Here is a 7855-nt window from a genome sequence, read left to right on the forward strand (position 1 = left end):
TTTGTTTCATAAGGTATTTGTTTTTCTCTGACTGACTTATTTTGCCTAGCATAATACACTCTAGCTCCATCCACATGGTTGTAAATGGCAAGATTTCAGTCCTCTTGATGACTGAGTAATATTCAGTTGTGTATATATATCACCTCTTTTTTATCCAATCATCAGTCAATGGACTTTTGGGCTCTTTCCATAGTTTGGTTATTGTTGGTAATGCTGCTATAAACACATGTACCCCTTTGAATCTGTATTTTTGTATCCGTTGGGTAAATACCTAGTGGTACAATTGCTGGATTATAGGGTAGTTCTATTTTCAACTTTTTGAGGAACCTCCATTACTGTTTTCCAGAGTGGCTACACCAGTTTGCATTGCCACCAACAGTGCAAGGGGGTTCCCCTTTCTCTGCATCCTCACCATCACTTATTTCGTGTGCTGCTAAAAAATCTTGGAATACTTCACAAATTTGCCTGTCATCCTTGTGCAGGGGCCATGCTAATCTCTGTATCATTCCAATTTTAACATATGTACTGCCAAAGTGAGCATTCAATAAAAAATTTTTATCATAAATCCTGCACTCTAAAAATCATGCAATAAAATAAGAAAAATATAATAGTAAAATACTATATTCTTTAAAATAATTAATGACTTTCCTATATAATCTTTGTCTTAAAGGGCAAGCAAAACTAAAATTACATTCTATCTGAAAATAATTAAAAAGAAAACACTAATACTTATGGAAAACAGTAAACACTAAAATGTATGAGAAACAGCAAAAGCAATATTCATAGCAAAAGCTATAACCTTAAATTATTTTATATTTAAAAAGAAAGAATGATGGGATGCCTGGGTGGCTCAGTGGTTGGACATCTGCCTTTGGCCCAGAGCATGAAACTAGAGTCCCAAGATCGAGTCCCACATAGGCTTCCTGCATGGAGCCTGCTTCTCTCTCTGTGTCTCTCATGATTAAATAAATAAAATCTTTTAAAAATAATAAAATAAAAAGAAAGAATGAAATTAAGAAAAGTTAACATTCATCTCAAAAAAATGTGAAACAACAAAACCTACCAAGACAGAGTAGGAAAAGAGAATTAACATATACAATCTGAAAGTAATGGACTAGAAAACAAAACAAAAATAGTAGAATAGATAAATACAAAGGCTAATCCTCTGACAAGCTGAAAAGAAGTAAACATCTCCTAATCCAAATTCAAGGGGGAAAGGGAAGAGAGAAAACAGGTGAAAAGCTGCAAGGTTATGGATGATAAAGGAGACCCAACTACATCCAGAAAAACAATAAATTTGTAGTATATAAGAGAATACTACAGGAAACTCTATGGCAACAAAATTTAAAATATAAAGAAAACGGGTAATATAATGAACCCAGATAAATGAAGAAGAATTAGAAAACTTGAGTAGATCAGGTAAATATAGAAGAGGTTGAAAGAGTGTAAATATTTTTTATCGAAAATAGCAACTGATAATATCATAGCTAATTCACAGGCCCACTCATTCTCCCTCCTGTTCCTTGTTCTTTTCTTTCTTCATACCTTATACTAGTATATATCAAATGCTTAGTATATATCAAGTTACTGTTTTAGGCTGCAGTATACAATATTAAATAAAATAAGGCCCCTGTTCTTGAAGAGCTTATCTTCTACTTTACACCTTGTAGGTAAAGATGGTGGACTGTTCAATGAATTTCATGATATCATAAACTGTCAAACCTGCTACAAAGAGTATATAATAACAAATTCACAGACCAATCTCACTAATGGATATAGATATAAAAATAATAAATAAGATACAATCAATGGAATGTACAAAGATGTGTGGAAAAATATACTGACTAAAAACATTTGTTCCAAGACTTTAATCATGGCCCCAAATTAGGAAATCTATCAATATAATTCAGTATATCAGCAAATGAAAGAAAAAAAAACATTATAAACATACAAATGGCATCTGAAAAAAGTATCTGATAAAATTCAACAATCCCTAAACTAAAACTCTAACAAAATAGGAATAGAAGGAAAAGTATTAGCTACATAGAGTTAAGATATTGGTTCTATTATTTAAACTATTTTCTCAAAACACAGAGCCTTTTCCTTACATTTGAAGGAGTTCTATAGAGTTAAAAATCTTAATCCTAGTTTTTATGTACTATCAGGAAAAATTATGGCCTTACCAATCACAAAGCAAATCCAGAACTTAGACCTAGTCAACACCTAAGCACCTCCACAAAATGAAAAGCCAAAAGCCCAATGAGCTTTCTGTGCAATTCCAAGACACTTGATCCTTGCACTGGATAAGTGCTTAATAAGTATTTGTTCAAGGTGAATAAGTCATTTAACCCCCATGAGCCCTAGTTTTCTCACAAAATAGAAAAGCATGCCCTCCCTATCTAATCAAATTGCTAAAGCAATCTAATCAATAATATATGTGAAATTGTTTTGTGAACCAAAATGCCAAACTGTAAGTTCTTTCCATTCATACAAAAGAAAATATGCTTACATGTCAAATGAGTTATGAAGACAAATGCTAATAGTTTTCATATAAGTTTGAATAAGAAGGTCATTTTAGGCACGAATCCTCAAAATTTCTTGAAGAGCATCATACCAAACTATGTTTTTACCCTTACTTCCTGTGGCCATCATTATCTAATATTACAGTGGCTCTTGTTGTGATTGTTCTTGATTACTCTTACTCTCATCTGGAATTCTACTCATTCAGTTAGCAAATATTTACCCAACACTTTCTATGTACTAGACATTGTGTTAGGCAGAAGTGATGGGGCTAATCTCTTTCCTCAAAGAGCTTATAATATGTGGTGCACATTGCTCAAACTTTAAATATTTGTATACTAACATTATTTTACCATAACAATCATCTTTATTTTGTTTATTCAATATTTTTCTTTAAACGGATTCATTTTCAAATGTGCATCTTATGTTCACTTTGACTTAAGCAATAATATTCCTGAAATCACTGATTTTATATGTTAGTTTTACATTTCTTTCAAATACATATTAAAGATTGCACATACACACTTCTGAGGTTCATCTCCGCACCAGCAAAATGGTCTTCCAAACTGCAAGTAGTACACATATCTCATTTTTGGAAAGAGAAAAATGCAGACCAGTAAGTAGTAAATTAAGATGCATACAGTGTACATTAAGGATACTTTAATGTTGGGGGAAAGCTTGTGCCATAACCAAATTTTGGTGGATAAGAAGAGAGGGATGCACTTTCTTTCCTGCACCCTTTCATTCGGAAGCTCACTGCTATCAAAGAATGAAGTGGTGAGCTCCTGCCAAAGCACCAAAGCAAGATTTGGTAAATTTGTTGCTTCCTAGGGAAGGCAGATCTGTAGTTGCAGGACATGGGGCATCAAAACTGCTGATCAAACAGAGTGTGTTGGAAGTGTGGTGTTCAGACTTGGTGGGTGATCTTTCAGAAGAGTCTGTTTAGAGGTTTGTTGGCCTTTAGCCCAGAAGCAGTGTCTTCAGAGTCGATGATTGGCTGTCAGAAGCAGGGGCTGTCCCTGATTGGTTGACTTTCAGGAGCAGCGTTCTGGTACAGAAGCACAAATATGCTCATTAGGCACGGGTTCCTCTCAGTGCTGGGTGTGATTTTTAAAAAAAATAATAAAAAATAATTTAAAAAATCTGTATTTCCCTAGGATTAGAAAGTTCTATTCCAGCAACTAAAAAAGGAGATAAACAGAAAAATGATTCCCAAAGTGAATGAAGAATTGATCTAACCAAATAGCTTCAAAACTGTACCTATTGAACAATTATTTTAATTTATGTATTTATAAAATAGTAAAATCTGTTAGAGCATGGATGTCAATTTATTCAGAACTATAACAAAGCTTAGGAGGAAAATCACCTGGTGGACAGTAGATAAATATATTCTGCTACCTGTTCTGGAACCCACTATACAGAGTTTCCATTTGAGAATTAACTTCTGTTGAAGCATGGTCTTGTGATTTTACCTGATGTCTTATTACTTATGGGCAGTCTTAGTTTTAGCCACCCATAGGAGGTGAGTGCCTGTTTTGAAGGTGCTCCTCAGAATTCCCAAACTGAATTTTACGTATGCCACATAGTCTTTAACTTTTGTTATCCAAAATTTCCCCTCTAAATTTAGAGAAATGCTGGGTATTCCTTAATTTTCATGACATAGTAACAAATATATGTATGTATAGTGCACATGTGGACTCAGGAATCCTTGGGTATAGAGATGGCTTATTTGCTCATGGAAAGCATATTTTTACTAATATCTCAATTACAGAAATTATTCTGTTTGGCCTCCTTCCCTTTTCCCTCCCTACCTTTGAATTCCATAGATTAGATTCAAGAAACAGATACATGATTTTTTTTTTAGATACATGATTTAAAAAAAAATGTGCACTATGGTTTCATATATATATATATATATATATATATATATATATATGCACATACATACACACACACATAAATGCATTTCCACAGACTTTTGTGCTTGTGTGTGTACTTCTACTAACTCTCCTAAACACTGGGTAATTCTTTCCTTTTAAATATATTTGAAACTGGTTTGTAAAGATGTTCCAGAATTTAGTTTCATAGGACTAGAATCACAATTAATTATAGGCATAAAAACAAATATGTAAGCCTCTCAAATTCTATAAAATATAGTAAGATATTATACTGCAAACGTATCATTTATGCCATGTGAGTACAGGCTTCATTATTTCAATGAACAGACCAAGTTTTAAAATATTAGAAGGCCTGAACAGATATTTCTCCCAATGAAGACATACAAATGACCAACAGATACATGAAAAGATACTCAACGACACTCATTATCAGGGAAATATAAATCAAAACTACAATGAGGTATCACCTCATATTAGTCAGAATGGCTAAAATCAGAAACACAATAAACAACAGGCTTTGGTGAGGATGTGAGGACATGGAGAAAAAAGAATTCTCTTGCACTGTTAATGGGAATGCAAATTGGTTCAGCCACTCTGGAAAACAGTATGGAGATTCACCAAAAAGCTAAAAATAGAACTACCTTATGATCCATTAATCACACTACTGGCTACTTATTCTGAAAATACAAAAAACACTAACTCAAAGTGATACATGTACTTCCTATGTTCATTGCAGCATTATCTACACTAGTCAAATTATGGAAAAGCCCAAGTGTCCATCAATAGATGAATGGATAAAGAACAAGTGGTATATATATTTATGGAATACTATTCAGCCATACAAAAAAAATGAAATCCTGACATTTGCCACAACATGGATGGAACTAGAGTATAATGTTGAGTGAAATAAGTCAGAGAAAGAGAAATACCATATGATTTAACTCACATGTGGAACCTAGTAACAGAACAAATGAGCAAAGGAAAGATAAGAGAGAGGGGAGAGAGAGAGAGAGAGAGAAATGGAGAGACTACTACTTGAGACTACTACTTGAGTTAACTACTTGAGAACACACTGAAAGTTACGAGAGGGTAGATAGGTGGGGATATGGGTGAAATAGGCAAAGGGAATTAAAGATCAAACTTATCATGATGAGAACTGACTAATGTATCGAATTGTTGAATTACTGGGTCATCTGGGTGGCTCAGTAGGTTGAGGGTTCCACTCTTGATTTCAGCTCGTGTCATGATCTCAGGGTCCTGGGATCCAGCGGCAGCTGGGCTCCACACTCAGCAGGGAATCTGATTGAGATTTCCCTCTGTTCCCTTTCCCTGCTCATGCTCTTTCTCTCTTCCAAATAAATGAATAAATCTTAAAAAAAAGAATTGTTGAATCACTATATTGTATACCTAAAACTTTTATAATAGTGTATATTAACTATACTGGAATTAAAATTTAAAAATTAATAGAAAATAAAATAGTAAGATATATTGGAACTACTCAGTTGCAAATCCAAAAATATCTTCTTGTAGTATGACACTGCTATTATTTTCCACATAGACTTCCACTGTACTTTTTCTCTTCATTTTTGGAAAAAAATATATAATGTAAGTTATTGTCTAGGCCTAAATATATAATGATATATAATTCACCATAGCTTCTAGGGAATCTGGCCTTTTCTATTATATTATTGATAAAAAGGTATTAATGATGATAACAAGTTATTTTGTCTACTTTTTGATTCATATTTATGAATCATAAAATAAAACTTGGTGAGTTCCTCCTAGGAGCCAATATTCCGCAAGATGCTCTAGGAGATACAAACATGAATAGTTTGTAATCTAGTAAGAGGCTTATATTATTAATCACAGAATTCTGTCAATTTATAATGTGAACATGAGCTATGAATGTAGATAAAGTGATCTGGCTCAATCAAAACCAGAGTGGATTGTGTCAAGTTACCTAATTTGTGCATCTATAAAATGAGGGCAGTGGTAATAATACCCTTGTAGAGACCTTGTGGAGAGTCACTGAAATTATGTGAGCATTATGCCTAGTACTGTGCCCAGAACATTGTAAATGAATACCTAATTTTAAAAGTTATCTTTAAAAACTTAAACTTGAGTGTATGTATTTGATTATATATATTTTATTATTATTTATAATGTAATTATATTATGTATGATAATATATTATTTACATATATATATATATATAATTCAAAGAGCAGGATTAATTATTTCCTATTATACAGAGAGATTTTTAAAGGAGATGACTTACCCAGGGTCACACAGCAACTCACTGGCAAGTCAGTATCAGAGATATCCTCAAGAGAACCCATGTCTAAAGATGGCCAGCATCAATCATCCTGAGTTTTTCTAAGGAAAAGGCTCAGAATAATGCCTTTCAACAACTGAAATCCTCAGGGTAGGGATGACTCATGACCACTGACAAAGCAAAGGACATGTTTCATAGTTTTAATCCATGTACTTACTTCAAACCCACCAAAGGATGGGATCTGGTTTGCGGAGTTCTGACCCTGAATTAGAATCAAACACTGTGTGCATGCAAGGGCTTGCTTTTGCTTTCTACCTTCAGCCTTAAGTCTAATCTGAGTCTATACTTTCAGCACTGCACAAAAGAAAATAGCCCTTCTAAAATGCCTCTTCTGAATGGATCTGTGAGTTATGGTGTTAGAGATATTTATTAGTTTATCTTCTATCTTACAGATTGCAGCTGGCAAATCCGCAGGAGGGGTATGATTACACTTAAAAACAAAAATTTAAGGATTGAGAGTGGATAAAGAAATTTATCTCATTTAGTATTTCCAATGCAGCACTTCTATTAGTTTGTTTAGGTGGTCACTTTGGAGAGGGAAGTTTGGAGAAGGTGTATGATGTGTCTTTTCCAGCTGACCTTCTGAAGTACTGTGGAGAAAGAAACTAACCACAAAAAAGAATATATAACAATAAGAGTTTCCATGGCTTACTTTCCCCACCAAGCTGCATGCCCTTCAAGGGTGTGTTCCACCTTTATGATCTACCTTGCACTGTGCCTGACACAAAGACAATGGCCAAGTACAGAAGAAAGAATATTTTATTGTTAATCATCCAGATAGCATTTTTTTAAAATTTTATTTATTTATTCATAAGAGACACAGAGAGGCAGAGATACAGGCAGAGGGAGAAGCGGGCTCCATGCAGGGAGCCTGACGCGGGACTCAATCCCAGGTCTCCAAGATGACACCCTGGGCTGAAGGTGGCACTAAACCGCCGGGCCACCTGGGGTTCCTGCAGATAGCAGTTTAAATCTGGTCCCAGCTCCTTGAAAACTGTACTATTTTAAATCACTTATGTCAATCATTTGAGCTTCAGTCTCTTAATCTGTGAAATAGGAATAATGCTGCTTTGGATTAGAAGTGGCAAGTGCAAAGTGCCTA

At 34.2% G+C, this 7855-nt stretch overlaps 1 non-coding gene across 1 annotated transcript; it reads right to left on the reverse strand.

The window, feature by feature from the left end:
• Nucleotides 1-437: 437 nt before the first annotated feature.
• On the reverse strand, nucleotides 438-541 carry LOC121496315. The gene has a single exon (XR_005989148.1). It is a non-coding gene; the product is annotated as a U6 spliceosomal RNA (small nuclear RNA).
• Nucleotides 542-7855: the final 7314 nt, after the last annotated feature.

The sequence above is a fragment of the Vulpes lagopus genome, chromosome 7 (genome assembly GCF_018345385.1).
Source record: "Vulpes lagopus strain Blue_001 chromosome 7, ASM1834538v1, whole genome shotgun sequence".
NCBI lineage: Eukaryota > Metazoa > Chordata > Mammalia > Carnivora > Canidae > Vulpes > Vulpes lagopus.